Here is an 18,612-nt window from a genome sequence, read left to right as displayed (position 1 = left end):
CCAGTCCTCAGGTGTGCTGCTTAATTTTGCTAATTTATATGTTTCTTCTTTGGACGATACTATCCCTGATTTCCCTTGTCAGCCACGGGTGCACTACCTTCCCTGGTTTATTCTTTTGCCAAACTGGGATGAACAATTGTTGTAGTTCATCTATGCAATCTTCAAATGCTTGTCATTGCATATCCACTGTCAACCCTTTAAGTATCATTTGCCGGTCTATTTTAGCTAATTCACATCTCATACCTTCAAAATTACCCTTCTTTAAGTTCAGAACCTTTGTTTCTGAATTAACTATGTCACTCCCTATCTTAATGAAGAACTCCACCATATTATGGTCACTCTTACCTAAGGGGCCTCACACGACAAGATTGCTAACTAACCCCTCCTCATTGCTCAATACCCAATCTAGAATGGCCTGCTCTCTAGTTGGTTTCTTGACACGCTGGTTCAGAAAACCATCCCGCATACATTCCAAGAAGTCCCCTTCCTCAGCACCCTTACCAATTTGGTTCACCCAATCTATATGTAGATTGAAGTTACCCATTATAACTACTATTCCTTTATTGCACGCATTTCTAATTTCCTGTTTAATGCCATCCCCAACCTCACTACTACTATTAGGTGGCCTGTACACTACTCCCACCAGCGTTTTCTGCCCCTTGGTGTTATGCAACTCTACCCATATCGATTCCACATCCTCCAGGCTAATGTCCTTCCTTTCTATTGTGTTAATCTCTTCTCTAACCAGCAATGCTACCCCACTTCCTTTTCTTTCCTGTCTATCCCTCCTGAATATTGAATATCCCTGGATGTTGAGCTCCCATCCTTGGTCACCCTGGAGCCATGTGTCTGTGATCCCAACTATATCATATTCATTAATAACTATCTGCACATTCAATTCATCCACCTTGTTACGAATGTTCCTCGCATTGACACACAAAGACTTCAGGTTTGTTTTTACAACACTCTTAGTCCTTATACAATTATGTTGAAAAGTGGCTCTTCTTGCTTCTTGCCCTGGATTTGCCTGCCTGCCTGCCACTTTTACTTTTCACCCTACTACTTTTTGCTTCTACCCTCATTTTACACCCCTCGGTCTCTCTGCACTTGTTCCCATCCCCCTGCCACATTAGTTTAAAGCCCCCTGAACAGCAGTAGCAAACACTTCCCCTAGGACATTGGTTCCAGTCCAGCTCAGGTGCAGACCGTCTTGCTTATACCAGTCCCACCTCCCCCAGAACTGGTTCCAATGCCCCAGAAATTTGAATCCCTCCCCCTTGCACCATTTTTCAAGCACATATTCATCTGAATTATCCTCCTATTTCTACTCTGACGAGCATGTGGCACTGGTAGTAATCCAGAGATTGTTACCTTTGTGTTCCTACGTTTTAGTTTATCTCTTGGTACCTACGTGCACCACAACCACTGGCTGTTCACCCTCCCATTCCAGAATGTCCTGCAGCCGCTCAGAGACATCCTTGACCCTTGCACCAGGGAGGCAACATACTATCCTGGAGTCTCGTTTGCCGCCACAGAAAGGCCTATCTATTCCCCTTCCAAATGAATCCCCTATCAAGTACTCCTTTGCCAGAAAACAGCCTGTCCCAATCTACACTTGTCAGATCCTTTCTGATACAATCAAAATGACCTTTGTCCACTTCAGAATCTCCAACCATGGTCCAGACCTTTCTTTCTCTATATATACTTGGAATCTCATGGCATTATGATTACTAGATACAAAGTGTTCCCATACACTAATTTCTGTCACTAGCCCTGGATCATTCCCTAATACCTTATTGCACACTTCTTTGTCGGAAATTCTACATACTGATTAAGGGCACATTTGACAAACACTACCCCATCTAGTCCTTTTACAGTATGTGAGTCCTAGTCAGCATGTGGAAATTTAAAATTGCTTACAATCTCAGCCTTTGTTTCATGGCATAATCTGTGATCTCCTTACAAATTTGTTCCTCTAAATCCTCAGACCGTTGGGTGCAACCAACTCCCAGTAATGGATACAATAGCATAATTCCCTGTCCTGAACTCATCTGGCTTTCCTACAATGCTTCTTGCTTTGTGATATACACAGCTTAGCACATTCATCGCACCATGCTCAACCATTTGATTGTTGACTTTGTCTGAGGTCTGAACATCTGTCTGGTGTACAGAAAACAACCTCTCTCTGAATTTCGCAAAAACAAAGGAGCTGGTTGTGGACTACAGAAGGAATGGAGACAGGGTACGCTTTTGTCATCAATGGATCTACTTTTGAGAGGGTGAACAGCTTTAAGTTCCTTGGCATACACATCACTGAGGATCTCATGTGGTCTGTACACACCGGCTGTGTTGTGAAAAAGCCACAGGAGTTCCTCTTTCACCTCAGACCATTGAAGAAGTTTGGTATGGTTCCCCAAATCAAAGAACTTTCTACAGGAGCAACTTGAGAGCATCCTGAGAGTCTGCATCACTGCCTGGTATGGGAACTGTACTTCCCTCAGTCACAAGGCTCTGCAGAGAGTGGTGCGGAAAACCCAACCCATCTGTTGATGTGAACTTCCCACTATCCAGGGTATTTATGTTACTGTGTAAAAAGGACCCGTAGGATCACTGGGGTGTTCAGTCACTCCAACTACAGAACGTTGCAGCTGCTACCATCCAGGAAACACTACTACAGCAGAAAAGCCAGGACCAGCAGGCTCCAGGACAGCTTCTTCCACCAGGCCATCAGACTAATTAATTCATGCTGATACAATTGGATTTCTATGCTATATTGAATATCCTGTTGTACATATTATTATAAATTATAAACTGCACATTACACACTTAGAGACGTAATGTAAAAATTTCTACTATTCATGTTTCTGAAAGATGTAAGTAATAAAGACAATACAATTCAATTCAACCTCTCCACTGTCTGTTCTGTCATTCTGGCTCCAATCCTCCCTGCAACATTAGCTTAACCACAGGGAAGCACTAGCAAGCTTACCACTAGGATATAAGTCCCCTTTTAGTTCTGTTCCCCTAACTAACAAATCCCCCATCACCCCTTTGACTTTCCTCAGTCAGTTAACCCACCCCCAACAGTTTCTAAAGTGGTCTACCTGTTGTTGTGGGGCATGGCCACAAGAGTACTTTGCAATGGCTAGTCAACCTCATTCTCCTTCCTGACTCTTAACCAGTTTCCTGTGTCCTGTACCTTGGGTGTAAGTCATCTTTCTTCATGTCACATCTATCATCCCCTCCAACTCCCAGATGATCCAGAATTCATCCATTTCAAGTCCCAACTCCTGAAAGTGCAGAGTTACAAGCTGCAGATGGATACACATCTTGTAGGTGAGGGCATCAGGGACTCTGGAGGACTCCCCATCTTCACACCAATGCCCCTTCTAATTTATAACTTTTTGCGTGGTGACAACAACATGTAGGCAGTAAATTTTATATTTTGAGGTATTCATTTTAACAGCTATCAAATCACTGATGATAAAAGCTTTGATCACTTATGGATTTGATCGAGTTCATCTGTACTCTCACACAAACTCTGTAGCAGGTAATGTAGTATTTTCTTGACAGTGCTTTTGCACACCGTCCAGACATGATTTGCTTGATAAATGATGCTTTGAAAATTCAGATTTCCAAATATCACTCCACTTCTTCCCACTTGGAAAGTCTCCAGCAACTTTTGCATCACCACAATACACATAGGTAACACCAGTTTCTGTATTGTACATAATATTTCCCCAGGTGACTGACGGTGGTGAAGTCATTGATGGCAATGCCAAAGAATATGAAGGGAAGGGCAGTAGTCTGTCTCATTGGAGACTGGCACATTTGTGATGTGAAAGCTACTTGTTGCCCAGGGCAAAGGTGTTTGATGTCATTATGTACCCAGAGAGAATGTGTCAAAATATATTCTCACGGGCAGAAAAGTCAAGAACAAGAGGAGGTAGAACAAGCAACACACTCAAACTGCTGGAGGAACTCAGCAGGCCAGGCAGCGTCTATGGAAAAGTGTACTAATGCTGAGTTCCTCCAGCATTTTGTGTGTGTTGCTTGGATTTCCAGCATCTGCAGATTTTCTCTTGTTTGTGATTGGAGGTAGAACAAAGGTGATTTTCTCAACTGCTGATGCAATAGATTTTGTTCCCTTTCTCCGACTTCCTAATCCTTGCCTTTAGATAGCTGAAGCTCAGCTCTGTCTGAGAGGTCCATCGGTTCCCATTACATTATCAGCCGGAAGCTCTGCGGGGCCCGTGTACGGATCGTGGGGCTGAGAGAGGGAAGAAAGCAGGGTTTGCGGGATTGGGGGTCATGATGTTCGCAGGTCACAGCAATTGTCCGTCAGCCGGTGTAAAAAATTAGCGCCTGAAGAATCTCTCTTACCTGCTTTCGTAACCTGAGGCCTTTTGTGTACTGCGCGCATGCGTGATATTAGCTGATGTCATCAATCCTGACGCCTGCGCATTTGATCGCAGCTTCAGCGATGGCTAAAACTTTAAACACAGGGCTTTATGGGTAATCATAGTACCATTACAAGTTTCTGCGAGCATCAGTTCATTCTCCATAGCTCAAGTTTTTTTTGTGTGTTAGAAAATGCAGCAGCTGTTTTAACACAGAAAGCTGCTCCAGTAAACAATGTACTCAATATCAACCTGTATCTAATGCCAAAGTAAATTCCTCCTACAAGTGCAGATATGAAACACAAAAGATTCTGCAGTTGCTGGAAACATAGAAACGCACATACACAAAATTCTGGAGGAACTCTGTAGTTCAGGCAGCAACTAAGCAGAGGAGTACACAGTCCAGGCATGCTGAAGGGGCTCGGCCTAAACGTTGTCTACTTACTCTTCTCCACATCTGTTGCTTCTTCTGTTAATTTCCACCAGTATTTTACAGAAATTAACCACCCTTTTTTTGGTCAACCAGTTTCCAAATGTTTCTGATCTTTCTTTTGTAGCCATATCCTGCTGGTCTGATTCCTCCTTCTCCTTCTCCTCCTCCGCGTAAACTCTAGACCCCATCTCTGGAGCCCCAAAGCCCTGACTCAGTCTGGCAACTCTTCGGTTTCTGACTCTGCTCCATCGAAGATTCACTCGCTAGTCAGCTGTCAGACTTTGGAGGTGCATTGTGTTGCGAGACCGCAGGTTCGTTTACTGTGAGTGTCGCTTTAAGTGCCTGAGTCAGGCGGGACTGTGATGTGTGTGTGTGTGTGTGTGTGTGTGTGTGTGTGTGTGTGTGTGTGTGTGTGTGTGTGTGTGTGTGTGTGAGAGAGAGAGAGAGTGAGTATTAGGCACAATATCAAACTCTCTGCTTCCCTCTCTGTATCAAAATGGATCATTCCATCATTCCTCCCCTTCATCAGTCTGTGACTTGGCTCAGTTTGCCTGTCTCCTTCGCATTCTGAGCAAGCGCCACGCACCCGCTGAGATCACAGTTTATTTACACGGCTGTGACTAGAGACTTTCTGATTATTATGACCCTCCTGGCATTTGACGGCGGTCAACTCAGAGTCAGCAATGGTATTGACTTTCAGGAGTAGGTGATTAGGCTTTTTCGTTGGAGATCGGTAGTTTGTGGCTGCATGACTGGATCGTTTTCAGACTGGAAGGAGGTAGCGTTTGGAGTATCCCAGAGATCAGTCCCTGACCACAGTTGTTCACAGTTTAATGACCTGGCGGAGGCAGCGAGATGTGAGATGTCCCTGTTTGCTGGTGACTCAGAAAGAGTGGAGTTGTGAGAGGGCAGGCTATTCACGTGCAATTTCGTAGCTTTGCAATCAGTACATAGTGCACTGTGGGTCTGCAGTGGCGGGTTCCATTGCTGGGATCAGTGCACAGTCACTGTGGGCGATGAGGATTTTGAGTATAAAGCGCCATTCTCCAATCAAGAATCTCAAGCCGCGGAGCAAGCCTATTGTTTGTATATTTAAGTTGTATTTATGGCACTGTGATAACCGGATACTATAGCCCTCCACGACCTCTATCCGGTCCTTTCAATATTCGACTTCATTTGTAAATTTGGCCACGGGGCCATCAATACTGTCTGTCATCCGGTGCATTGACATAGAAAGTAAACAGAAACGTTGCCAACACAGACCCCTGTGGACCTCTGAGGTAGTAATCTCAGGATTGCAGCCTGCGCCACGTGTTAGCAATGAAACAATTGCATGATCAGGCGTATTAATATGCGGCTGAGAGACCTATGTGGGGGGGGGGGGGCAGGGCTTCAGATTCCTGGATCATTGGAGCCTCTTCCAGGGGTTACACCTGAACCCAAAGGGGTCCAATACCCTGGTGGGTAGATTTAATAGAAGTGGCAAATGAAATACATGCACTTTGGCGGAAGAAATAAACAGGCAGACTATTATTTATTGCACTTTGGCGGAAGAAATAAACGGGCAGACTATTATTTATTGCACTTTGGCGGAAGAAATAAACGGGCAGACTATTATTTATTGCACTTTGGCGGAAGAAATAAACGGGCAGACTATTATTTAGATGCGGAGAGAATTCAAAATGCAGAGATGGTAATGGACTTGTGAGTCCTTGCGCAAGATACCCTAAAGGTCAATTTAAAGGTGAGTCGGTGATGAAGAAGGCAAATGCAAAGTTGGCATTCATTTCTAGTGGTATAGAATATAAGAGCAGGGATGCGATGGTGAGGCTCCAAAAGGTACTTGTGAGACCACACAGACTATTGTGTGTAGTTTTAGGATTATTATTTTAGAAATGATGTGCTGACATTGGAGAAGGTTCAGAGAAGATTCACGAGAATGATTCCAGGAATGAAATGGTTACCAAATGAGGAATGTCTAGCAGCTCTTATTCTCTGGAGGTCAGGAGAATGAGGGGCGATCTCCTAGAAACATTACAAAACTTAGAATGCCTGAACAGATTAGATATGGCAAAGTTATTTCCCATGGCAGGGGACTCTGGGACAAGAGAGCACTTCAGAATTGAAGGACATCTATTTACAACAGAGATGCGGAGAAATTACTTTCGTCAGTGGGTGGTAAATGTGTGGAATGTGTTGCCATGAGCGGCTGTAGAGGCCAAGTCATTGGGTGTATTTAAGGCACAGTTAGATAGGCTCTTGATTAGCGAGGGCATGAAAGGGTATGGGGTGAAGGCAGGGGAGTGGGGATGACTAGAATAATTGGATCCGCCTATGAGTGAATGGCAGAGCAGACTCGATGGGCCAAATGGCCTTCTTTTACTCCTGTATCTGATGGTCTTATGGTTTATTCCACTGTTTCCACCTGTCAACGTGCAACCAATACTTCTGGGTATATAATCCACTCATATGAGAATTTAGCAGTTTTTTCTTGTTCTGAGCTTCTAATCAATGCATACAGTTTAGTTAAGCTTTGCTCCAGAATTTCCACACAATTAAGAGTTTATTACAGTTTTTATTTTTTATTTTTGCTCTGTTTATATTATTTAATGTGTATGTTATTGTAATTCATAGTTGTTAAAATCTATTGTTCTGAATTAGGTTCTACTGCTGCCGCAGAAACAACAAATTTCATGACATATGCCGGTGCTATTAAACCTGATCCTGATATTGATATGGGAGACCCATCACCGGTCACCTGATTCCAGTTACCGCAGATCGTAATGCGAGATTGAAGCCTTTTCCATTTATTTGCATTCCTCAGAAATTGCAACAGTTAAGTTTCCTTAAGTGGTTCCAGAGCAGAAGCTCAGTCTGTCTAATATTTCCACACAATTAAAATTAGAATTTTGTTTATTCTCATCACGTACTGAGCTACAGTGAAAATCTTGCCTGACGTACCATCCACACAGATCAACACATAGCAACAATAGATTGATATACGACAAAACAATAACTATAACAAAGTATTATGGCTGCAGAGCAAGTGCAGTGCAGATAGACATATGGTGCAAGGTCAGGTCGAGTTACATTGTGAGGTTGGGTCCAAATCATTCATTTCGCTTATAACCGCAGACAGGACGCCGTCCTTAAGCCTGGTGGTACGCGCTTTAAGGCTTTTGTGTCTCTTCCCCGATGAGGGAGCGGGTTTGCAGCCAGAATGTCCAGGTTGTGAGGATCTTTGAGTACATGACCTGCTTTTCCGAGGCAGGGGAAGTGTAGGAAGAGTCCATGGAGGGGAGGCTTGTTTCTCTGATGTTCTCTGTTCTCCAAAGTTCTCTGCAGTTCCTTGCAGTCATGGGCAGAGCAGTAGCCACACAAAGGCGAGAAGTATCGACAAGAAGCTCAGAGACTTCAGCCTTCACACTGCCTTGTGTAGCTGGATCCTGGACATCCTGTCAGATCGCCGGCAGGTGGTAAGATCGGGCTCCCTCACCTCTGTCTCTCTGACCCTCAGCAAACATACCCCACAGGGTTGTATCCTTGGCCCCCTCCTTTACTCTCTGTGCACCTATGACTTGTGTCACCACCCACAGCTCCAATCTGCTAATTAAATTTGCTGGCACTACATTGATTGGCCTAATCTCAAATAATAACGGGGCTGCCTACAGAGAAGAAGTCATCACCCCGACACAGTGGTGTCAAGAAAACAAACTCTCCCTCATTGTGTCAAAAACAAAGGAGTTGGTTGTGGATTATAGGAGGAATGGAGAAAGGGACCGAATTCAACATTTTCAAAGAATACGTACACAAAGCAGGAAGTCTGTTATTGCACTTTTTAATGTGGATCATGACAGAATGTACTGTATTCTATAATCGGTTAATGACATGTTTATAGATTATAGATTGTTACTGACAGAGAATCGTATAATTTGTGTGTTAACTGAATGTACTTGCCTGTGATGCTGCCACAAGTCAGTGATTCTCTGTACCTGTACCTTCTCGGACTTGTGCACTTGGCAATAAATTCAACAGGACCTGAGAAATTTCAGTGAGATTTGATTAGTGATGATCATCTTAGCAGCTCGGTAGGTCGAATGTAAAGAGACAGTGAGTACACTATTAAATGCAAAACTCTGAACAGTGTTGATGATCAGAGGGATCTTAGACTCCAAGTTCATCGCTCCCTGAAAGAGACTGCACAGATTGATCGGGTGGTTAAGAAGGCAAATGGCATGGTTGTCTTTATTAGTTGAAGCATTGAGTTCAAAAGTCGGGAAGTTGTGTTGTAGCTGTGACGAGCCTGCGGTCGTACTGTGACTGTTTCTTTAAGAGCGCCGGCGTGAGGAGGCGGGACTATGACGTAAGTCACAGGCTGACAGCGCTAACTGTGGATTAACCATGAGAGAGAGAGAGAGAGAGAGAGAGAGAGAGAGAGAGAGAGAGAGAGAGAGAGAGAGAGAGAGAGAGAGAGAGAGAGAGAGACTGGAAAAGCTGATAGCTTCAGTTTGTAGCAGCTGAGGCTTGGAACTCTCCGATGCCCACAAGAGTGGGTTGATCATCGGTACACAGAACAGCAACGAATGCGTATGGCTGTCACTTCGTATAATCCATAGGAATGGATTGTGGAATATCTTGGGGGGGGGGGCGTTTGTGTTATCCCTTGCCTGGGTATGTTGTGTGGTAACCCCTGGTAGACGGTATTCCTGTGACAGGTCACTTTCGCTGATAACTCGTATGTGGACGAATCCATTGGATAAGAACTTCGTCGACGGTTATTTTGAAGTAATGGCCTTTTCTCTACGTTTCACCCTGGATTACAAATATTTCTCTCCCATCATTTATTCCGTGGATTACTGAATTTTACCATCTCAAGTCTCTAAGAGTTGTTCCCTCAGGCTCGATAGCTTGGGAATTATATATACACATATTTACGCATAAAACTGTTAACTTTCCTTCATTAACTTGTTAACTTTGTCTGATGGGTTTGGAGTTCCTTTCCGGAGAACGTGCTAAGATGGTAGCGCGATATTGTTACGCAGCAGCCTCTCCGGCCTCTGGACTGGGAATTACCAAACGTTATGTGTTTTTTCTTGTGTGGTCTGTTTTGTCGTGTGCTTTTTTTGTGATTTCATTCCAGAGAACGTTGTCTGATTTTTTAACTGCATTGCATTTGTGGTTTCTAAATGACAACAAACTGAATCTGAACCTGAATTTCGTTAAGTTACTATATTATCTGTAGATCCTATTAAAGAAGTGGGTTTAACATCAAAACCAGACTAGTGTGAACTATATTGCCGCTGGTTCGTTTCTCAAACGTTACAGTTCGTAACACCGTTTTATAAAACTAGTTAGACCACATCTGGAGTATTTCATACAGTTTTGGTGGCCCCCATTCTCGGAAGGATGTCGGGGCTTTGGAGAGGGCGCAGAAGAGGTTTACCAGGATACTGCCTGGATTAGAGGGCATGAGCTGTAACGAGAGGTAGCACAAACTTGTGTTGTTTTCTCCAGAGCGGCTCAAGCTGGGGTGAGACTGGATGGACGTTTATAAGATTACGAGAGGAATAGATAGAGAATGGACAGACGATATATTTTTCCTGGGGGTGAAATGTCTAATACATCTAGGGTGAGATGAGATGTGAGCGGCAAGTTTGCTTCTGGCCACAGAGTAATGGATAGCTGGAGTCACTGCCGGCGGGAGGGGGCTTCCGAGGCCCCGCCCTCCGGTGATGCAACAATCACTTTGCGCATGCTCACAGTCTCCGGGCGGGTTCTGCGGGATCGGGTCACAGTCATCTCTTTCCCATCAGTGAGTATTGAGAGCGATCCCGAGCGGGGAGATCCGATGTTGACCGTGAGCCTCGAACTGAGGGCCAATTACTCATTTAGTACCCAGTTATCTGGGCTCGTCGGAAATGTGTTGACTTCACTGAATCTGCTTAGAACGATCCAAAACAGGAGCCCAGGCTGTCTATTTCCGCAGAATTGAAAGGGACGTCCCGCCAACGGGTCACGTGAGGCTGTGTGCCGCAGATCTGCCCCGCCCCCCGCTTTGTGTCGCAAGATCACGTGGTGTGTTGCGAACAAGGTTTAAAAAAAATCTCCGGAATGATCGGCTTTACGTATGAGGAGAAGTTGATGGTTCTGGACCTGTGCTTCATGGAGTTCAGAGGGTCGGTGGGGGTGGTGGAGGGATGTATGGTTAAGTAAACCTACCGAATGCTCAAAAGCCTGGATACTGTGGATATGGAGAGGATGTTTCCATCAGACGGAGAGTCGCTGATCTGACAGCACAGTCTCAGAATAAAGATGCTTCTCCTTTAAAAGTGAGATGAGAAAAAAAATGGCCAAAAGATGTCTGATCTGTGGAATTTATATTTATGACAGATTAATATAATGATGATTGCTAAGCAGTTTCAGGGTTACAGGGGGAGGGCAGGAAACTGGTGTTGGAATATAAATCAGCCATGGTTGAGTGGTGGGGCAGACCAGATGGATCGTATCACCTAACTCTGTTCCTGTGTCTTGTATCTTACCATGACTGAATGATGGCTGCTTCTTATCCCATATCGTTTTGTGACGTGTGAGGGACAATAAAAGATTGTTCACTGAGATAATTATATCTGCCTTCAACGTTTAGATTTCAGTGAGCTTTGTTCTTAGTAACATTAAGCAGAAATGTCTGGTTCTCCTTTTTATTGTTAATGTGCTTCATTATCTTTCATGTTAAAGTTAGACCTGCGGTGAGAGATTTATTAGAAGAAAACCCCCAAAAGGAAGCAAACCACAACTGAAGATGACGGAACACGAATAAGTGAACCAGCCCGAGGATTGAGAGCATCAGCTGGAGAGAACCCATCTGACTCGGAGATTCCAGTGATTCAGTCAGGAGAATGTTTGGTGAGTTTCATTTACTCAAACACTGGTCCTTTAGACATTACATAATTGTACAAAGGAAGGTAGGAAATAGTTGGAGTGGAACTGTATGTGCCCAGAAAAACCAGTTATGCCTCTGTCAGATCCAGTTGCAATCACTCCAAGTCTGGTAATGTGCTTCCAGCAGCCCAGTCCTTTAAAAGCTCTCCCATTCTGTCGAAGTCAAATCCGGATAGTCACTCAGAGAGCATGTAGGCACGAACTCTTGACTTCAAGCATCCGGGGCTGACTCAGTTAGTTGCTCAAACAGGAACAGCCTACTAACTGACTAACAATTCCCCTCACACCACAGATATATTTGTCCTGATACCCCTGCCCCCCCCACACAAGACAGGCTGGACCCAAAGTTATTTACTACATGACAGCCCCGAAGACAAATTACAAAATAGTCATAATGGCTTACACACACAGAACAGTCTGAAGCTGTCCTATCTCTATGCATGAGTGTACAAGGAGGAGCATCCTGAAACCCTAGCTAGCTACCCTCAAGAAGAAATATGGCTTACATCTGTTGCTCATCAGCAGTTTCTTTCAGAAAAACAAACTGCTATTGTTTAACAAAGTGTTAACCCTTCTAAATACTTTATCACTTCCTCCTTTTGATCATTGTAATTATAACAATGATATGTACAACTATTAGGCCATAATGCATCATTATGTCCCACATATTACTGAAGAGGCCTTCAAAGACCACCATTTCGACCCTTCCGTAAACCCATGTACATCCTGCCCTACTTTCTTGATGCTGTCAGTCCCTTGGCAGTGTGCTCGGAGAGGGATGTAATGTTAGTAGACTCATCAGGGATATAGGTGCAGCATTCTGTGTCACTAATAGCACAGGTTCCCCCTTTCTCAGCTAGGATAAAATCTAAAGCCATACAATTCTGTAGGACTGTTAGCCAGATTGCAATCATTTCAGTGGATATTTCTGTTACTTGGGCCTGTGTTTCTGTCAGGGCCCCTGCAGTATTGTGGCCAGCTCCTCAAGCACTGTAGCCAAATTGATTATCTTTCATGAATTCCTGGCTGCTCCATAGGAGAGAAAAGTGATCATCCAAAATCGTTCAGTCTCAGTTATTCCTCTCCGTTGCTGGGCACCTGCAAGTATGGCCAGGATTCATGTTTCCCAGTATACTCTGACTGAACCACAGTTCCTTATCTCTCTTCCCTGGGTGTTAGTTGAGAAAGCCCAAGCTGAGAGTTCCTCACTCTGGTTCAGCGGGATTACTGACATTGGAATCATAGTATTACCATGCTGTGGAATTTTGGCATAAATCCAGCAGGCCCCTAGTTCTACCTGTTTGGCATCGGTGTGACAGAGAGACAAAAAGGTGTTAACATGCTGGGGTGAGCCCTCTCAAAGACATAAACACGATCACCACTGTCAACCAATACATTTTCCTTTAGTTCGAGAGAGTCCTTCTACTCAGTTCGTTGAGTAGCTAGTTTGTTACATACCTCTTTGTCACTTTCACCACCAGTGTGGGCCATTGTCAGAGCTCAGCATCTCTGGCAGGCTGTACCTGGGAATTATTTCCCATAATAATACCTTCACAACAGTCATAGCAGTATTATTGGAAGTTGATTAGCTTCAATCCATCTACTAAACACATCTATAATAACAAAGTAGTATCTATAGCAATGTACTATAGGCAATTCAATAAAATCAAATTGTAGACATGAAGAAGGTCCACCTGTCAAGAGAGTCGTACCTGGTGTGCAAGGTACAGGTTACCACCTATTCCCTCCTTTTCCAGGTGTGTACAATTCTGTATATAATAGACCAATATTGGTAAAAACTGTATAGGAACACAAACCTGTCCCACTGGGGTTATCCAAAAGCCTAGGTCCGAGTCTTTCTGGCACCCCATCTGGGACCAGAGTTTGAACTCCTCCCCTGAAAAGTACGTACCTCCTGCATGTCTGGCAAACCTGTTCTGCTAAAGTCACGGAAGGCTGCTTGACGGGAACCCGAGGGGATTGCAACTACCCAGGATCGTGCCGCACTTTTTGATGTCTTATCGGCTAAAGCATTGCCTTTAGTGACCCAGTCGGACATGTGGGTGTGGGCCACACATTTAATAATAGCCAAAACTCGAGGTAGCTGTAGAGCGGTGAGTAAGTTGTTTACAAAGGTGGCACTACTAATGGGGTGGCCAGAGGCATTCAGGAATCCCCATGTTCAGAAGGAGCCCCGTAGTCATGTACAACTCCAAATGCATAACGGGAGTCTGTTTAAAGATTCACACTTTTGTCTGTTGCTAGGATATAGTCAGAGCAAACAGCTGAGCCTTCTGGGCGGAGACAGCTACTTCAAAAGAGGCTTGTTCAATTACTTCACTGTCCATTACTAACGCATAGCCAGAATATGATTATCCTGGTGGATCCACAAAAGAGCTTCCATCCTTATAAAATGTTGCCTCGGGCTTGAGGGGGTATTGCAGAATGGATGGGAGAGTCTGTCCTTATTTCCTGGTGATCCGGACAGGGGCAGTTGGTGCAGCCGACCTCATGGCCTGAAATTGCCCAGAGATGGGGTACAACATCTTGAGTTTGGTCAATGTTAAAAGAGTTTCTTACCAGATGTCCTGTCTTCACCTCAGACTCCTTCCAGTATTGGAGTTGGCCCGCAGCCAAGTCTTGCCAGTCTCCCTTGGTGCTGGAGGCTTGTTTCGTCAGGGTGTAGGTAAGGAACCCAGGCTCTTTGGCTTGAACCCAGGGCAAACCCTAATGGTGGTATGGGGAACCACCAGTCCTGTCTGTCAAAGGAAATCTGGAACTTCGGCCAGAAATGCAGTGCCCTCTCTTCCTTTAACCTCTCCAGTCACCGTGACTGGGAACTTCTGTCCCTTGAGGGGTGAATAATATTGGCTTTCCTCAGTTAAGCACCACATAGGGTCATAGCACAGAGTCACATGAGGGTCGGCCGCTGGCAGAAGGGGTTCAAACGCAGTGGAGTCCAGATTAAGTGCCCACCACTGGGGAGTCGGAAACTGGGAAGCTGTTGGTCGGTTGCTAGTCCCAGGGTGAATGTCCGTGCATAGAATCTCAATTTCCAAAGGACAGAGCATGTCTCTCCCTGGTAGATTACACCCCTGACTGGTGGTGACTGTAAATGAAACCTCTCACTGGTTCCCCTGGAATTCCACCAGTAGTGGCTGGGTACATGAATACATATCCAGACAGCCTTCGAACCCAGACAATGTGATTGTCTGATAACTGTTTTCCCTTTTCTGATACTATTTCCTGATCGAGAGTGGTTGTGTTTGCCCCCATATCAATCATAAATGGAATTGTAATTCCAGCAACTTGCAATGCTACATTGGGCTCTTCCTGAGGGGTGGTACTCACAGTAGGAAGCTTCCTTGCTTGTCAGTTTTTAAACAGGTTGTTGTCCCCACCTGTCCCTTGGTAGGTTTTTGTTCCCATTTCTGATTCCTACATATAGCCCTCTCACGTCCTTCTTCCCACTGAACATATTCACCTTTAATATTAGTTCCCTTCAGGGTTGATCGTGATTTGAAAGTCGGGTCCCAATAATATGTCAAAGCTTGTCGTATTCAATTTCGGTCATTGTCAGGCCAATCCGTATTATTTGTTTTAATCATGTTGGCTAACTTAGTTGATAAGCATCGGAGCAGTAAGGCATAAACTGTGGGGGTGGGGGGGGGGGCGGACAGATTCCAATCATTAAAGGCTTTATCTCCTGCAAAAGTGCCATAGCAGGCTACAACACACCCAATAGTCTGGATAGTCTGGTCCCGATTTCCCCAGGCTTAGGTTTGCATTCAGGTACTTCAGTGATGTTTACAGGTTTTACAGGTTGCTGGAAAGCCCTTTCCAAGGCTTGAATAATCTGGTCTATCTGTTCATTCTCATTATGGTCTCCCGCCTGTAACTCCAGATAGGTTTGGTATCTCAATTCTGCCTTCCATCTCCGCCCATCAGCATCTATGAGAATCATGCAGCAGAGACTGAATAAATCTTGTGGAGTTGCATTAAACATTTGTATAATACTGCGGACACACTGAACAAGCTGTGCTGGTTTTCCTTTCCTATCTGGTTCATGATCATTATCATTTCTTGAGGCTTCTAGGGTGCATACACAGGAATCACTGAGGGCTGTTCCTCCTGCTTGTGGATTTGGTAGCATTTTGGTATGCAATTGTCTTTGTGGAGCCATTAACTTTGGGGTTTGATTGGATTCTTTCCTCCCTGTCTTAGAATAATCCTCGGTATTCCCTTTTGGGATCTCAGGGTATAGGGACCTCCCCTTCCCTGTGCCGCTGTTTTACCCGAGTGGCCACCGTATCTGAGTACTGGGAGGATTAGGGTTTGGGAGCACTGGGTGCAGTTGGCCTCTGGTAAGGTGGGGGGGGGGGGCTACGGTGGGTGCCCACTCCTCATCACAGTAACTGTCCTCAAGCAGGATCAGTGTACCAGGCATGGGTTTGGGATCCCTTGTTTCCCTATCAGTTCAAACTTCCAACTGACGTTCTAGCCCTGCTCTCCTATCTAGACTGGCTTACATTGTTTTTCCTGCTCTCGTTTTCGGTGCTCATCCACCCATTCGCATTCCGACTTTTCCGTCTCCCAGCCTTTTGGCGTTATGTCTGCAGTACATACTTCTATCCCCTTGTCACATGCATCATTCCTCCAACTTGCTGATAATATACTGTTCCACTTTACATCTGTCTTTCCTTCCATTCCTTTTTCAATAATTTCCACTTATTTCCACAGTTCTTTTTCCATATCAAATTTATTGCTTATTCTCATGAAATAATATTGCAGGTTCCTCCACCACATTTTTTTCTCCAGTTTCTCAAATCTTTTTCCTTGTCTACTGAACTCTCACACATATTGTGTAGGGCTGCTCCTGGCTCACTCATATCAATCGACGGCAATTAACCAATGTTCTCTAAGTAATTTACCCGGCGCAAAGCCTCCTGCTCAATTAACAATTGGAAAAATTTATGCGACTGGCACCTCCTGCCCACTTAATAGATTTACCCGGCTGGAACCTCCTACACAATTGATAAATTTACCCGGCACATCTGCTTCCTGCCCACTTTGTAAAATTTACCTGGTACCACCTCCTGCCCATTTAGTAAAATTTACCTGATATCGCTTCCTTTCCACTTCGTAAAATTTTGCCTACCTTATACGAGTCTCCCAACAGATTCTTTCCCAATCCCGTTAAGGTACCTGATCAGCCTTGGGCGAGGGACTAGCGGAGAGCAACAAAATGTGAAATACTTATTGGGTGACAGACAGATGTTTGTTCCTGTCCTTATCAGTGAGTCTTCCTCTCTTTATTCAAATGAGGGTACAATGTATAATGTTAACAGCTGTCCATGTGTCTCTCTGCAAGCCACAGAGAACCAGTAATGAGCCTGTCTTGTTCGTCCGTCATCGTCGATGAAGACCTCAACAGCATTATGATGATGATGGTGTGGAGACTATTGCATGATTTAGATTTAAGTGAGTGAGATTTGCACAGATCCTCACTTTCTCTTCCCAATTCCCATCTGGATCCAGTGGCAAGACAGAGATGACTGGAGATGGGCTAGGCACAGTGGATGAACAGGATGTCTTCTGTGTTTTGTCCTGTTCTACACGTTCCACAACACTTGCAGAGACCACCTTCTTAACCGTTGGACCTTGTAGTAGTCTCGTACGCTCAATCCACCGGAGTCTGACTTCATATGCTGGGGGAGACAACTCCCAATCTCACCAAGGGTTTGAGACCCGTCGCCTACCCTCATCTGGATTAGCTGGCTTGTCATAGCCACAGGATGTGGCTGCTGTCGCATGCAAACAGCTACAGGGAGTCACAGTTGAGATCTGAGAGCCAGATGGGGACCAAAGGTGGGCTAACTGCCTTGAAAGGGACGTGACATGTCCCTCCCACCAAAGGTGCTACCCCTCCCTGACACCCCATACACACCAATGAGCCTCTCCTAGCTAACCACTGAAGATAGAGTTTACTTCAGTTCAAAAATTTCAGTTTAGTCCAATTGTTCTTTGTAGCCAGAGGTTACGTTGGTTCAAAATGATTTTCATATACCCTCAATTCCTCAAGAGGTTTCGAGGGAAATATTTATGTCCATTTAGAAACATGTGTTACCTGTGCGTATTGCAGCGATGCAAAAATTGCTGGAGAATTTGCAAGTCGGAGGAGGTGGAGTGATATTTGGAAATCTGAATTTTGAAAGCATAATATAGCAAACAAACCACATGGACAAAGTGCAAAAGCTCTGTTAAGAATATCTTTCATTACCCGTTACAAGCCTTCTACATAGGTTATGTGAGAGTGCAGATGAACTCAGACGAACTTAGAGGAGATCAAAGTTCTTATTGATAGTAATTTGCTAGGTGTTAAAAATGAATACCTCTCTATATAAAATTCACTGTGCACATGTTGTCACTGGGTAAAAAAATGCACAGTACATGATTTATGTGTACGTTGGTCATTACAAATTAGAGGACATTGGTGGGAAGGTGGAGAGACCTCCAGTGTCCCTGATGCTCTCACCTACAAGATGTGCATCCAGCTGCAGCTTGTAGCCCTGCACTTTAATGAGTTGGAAATTGAAATTGATGAATTACAGATCATCCAGGAGTTGGAGGGGTGATAGATATGACATGAAGAGAGGCAAGTTACACACAAAGTGCAGGACACAGGAAACTGAGTGAGAGTCAGGAAGGGGAATGAGGTGATACAGCCTTTGCAGAGTACTCTTGTTGCTGTCCTGCACAACAACAAATGGAACACTTTCGTAACTGTTGGGGGGAATTACCTGGCAGAGGAAAGTCAAAGGGGTGATAGAGGATTTGTTA

At 44.6% G+C, this 18,612-nt stretch overlaps 2 protein-coding genes across 10 annotated transcripts in view; one reads left to right on the top strand and one right to left on the bottom strand.

The window, feature by feature from the left end:
- LOC132384380 (zinc finger protein 850-like) overlaps window positions 1-4,455 on the bottom strand; it is a 75,895-nt gene extending 71,440 nt beyond the window's left edge. Inside the window, exon 1 of the mRNA XM_059955484.1 lies at window positions 4,384-4,455. The gene's annotated coding sequence lies outside the window, so the exon portion shown is untranslated. The remainder of the gene's footprint in view (window positions 1-4,383) is intronic.
- The window catches only part of LOC132384422 (zinc finger protein 229-like), a 37,721-nt gene that overhangs the window by 12,536 nt on the left and 6,573 nt on the right, over window positions 1-18,612 (top strand). For 5 of the 9 annotated variants that reach the window (XM_059955572.1, XM_059955569.1, XM_059955570.1 and 2 more), the window contains one exon: window positions 11,569-11,736. The gene's annotated coding sequence lies outside the window, so the exon portion shown is untranslated. Of the gene's footprint in view, window positions 1-8,168; window positions 8,310-10,588; window positions 10,646-10,980; window positions 11,163-11,568; window positions 11,737-18,612 lie in introns of those variants that run through there. The other 4 variants (XM_059955566.1, XM_059955567.1, XM_059955573.1 and 1 more) reach the window with 4 other exon arrangements.

Source organism: Hypanus sabinus, chromosome 32 (genome assembly GCF_030144855.1).
Source record: "Hypanus sabinus isolate sHypSab1 chromosome 32, sHypSab1.hap1, whole genome shotgun sequence".
In the NCBI taxonomy this organism is placed as follows: domain Eukaryota; kingdom Metazoa; phylum Chordata; class Chondrichthyes; order Myliobatiformes; family Dasyatidae; genus Hypanus; species Hypanus sabinus.
This window is presented reverse-complemented; position numbering and strand designations above follow the sequence as displayed.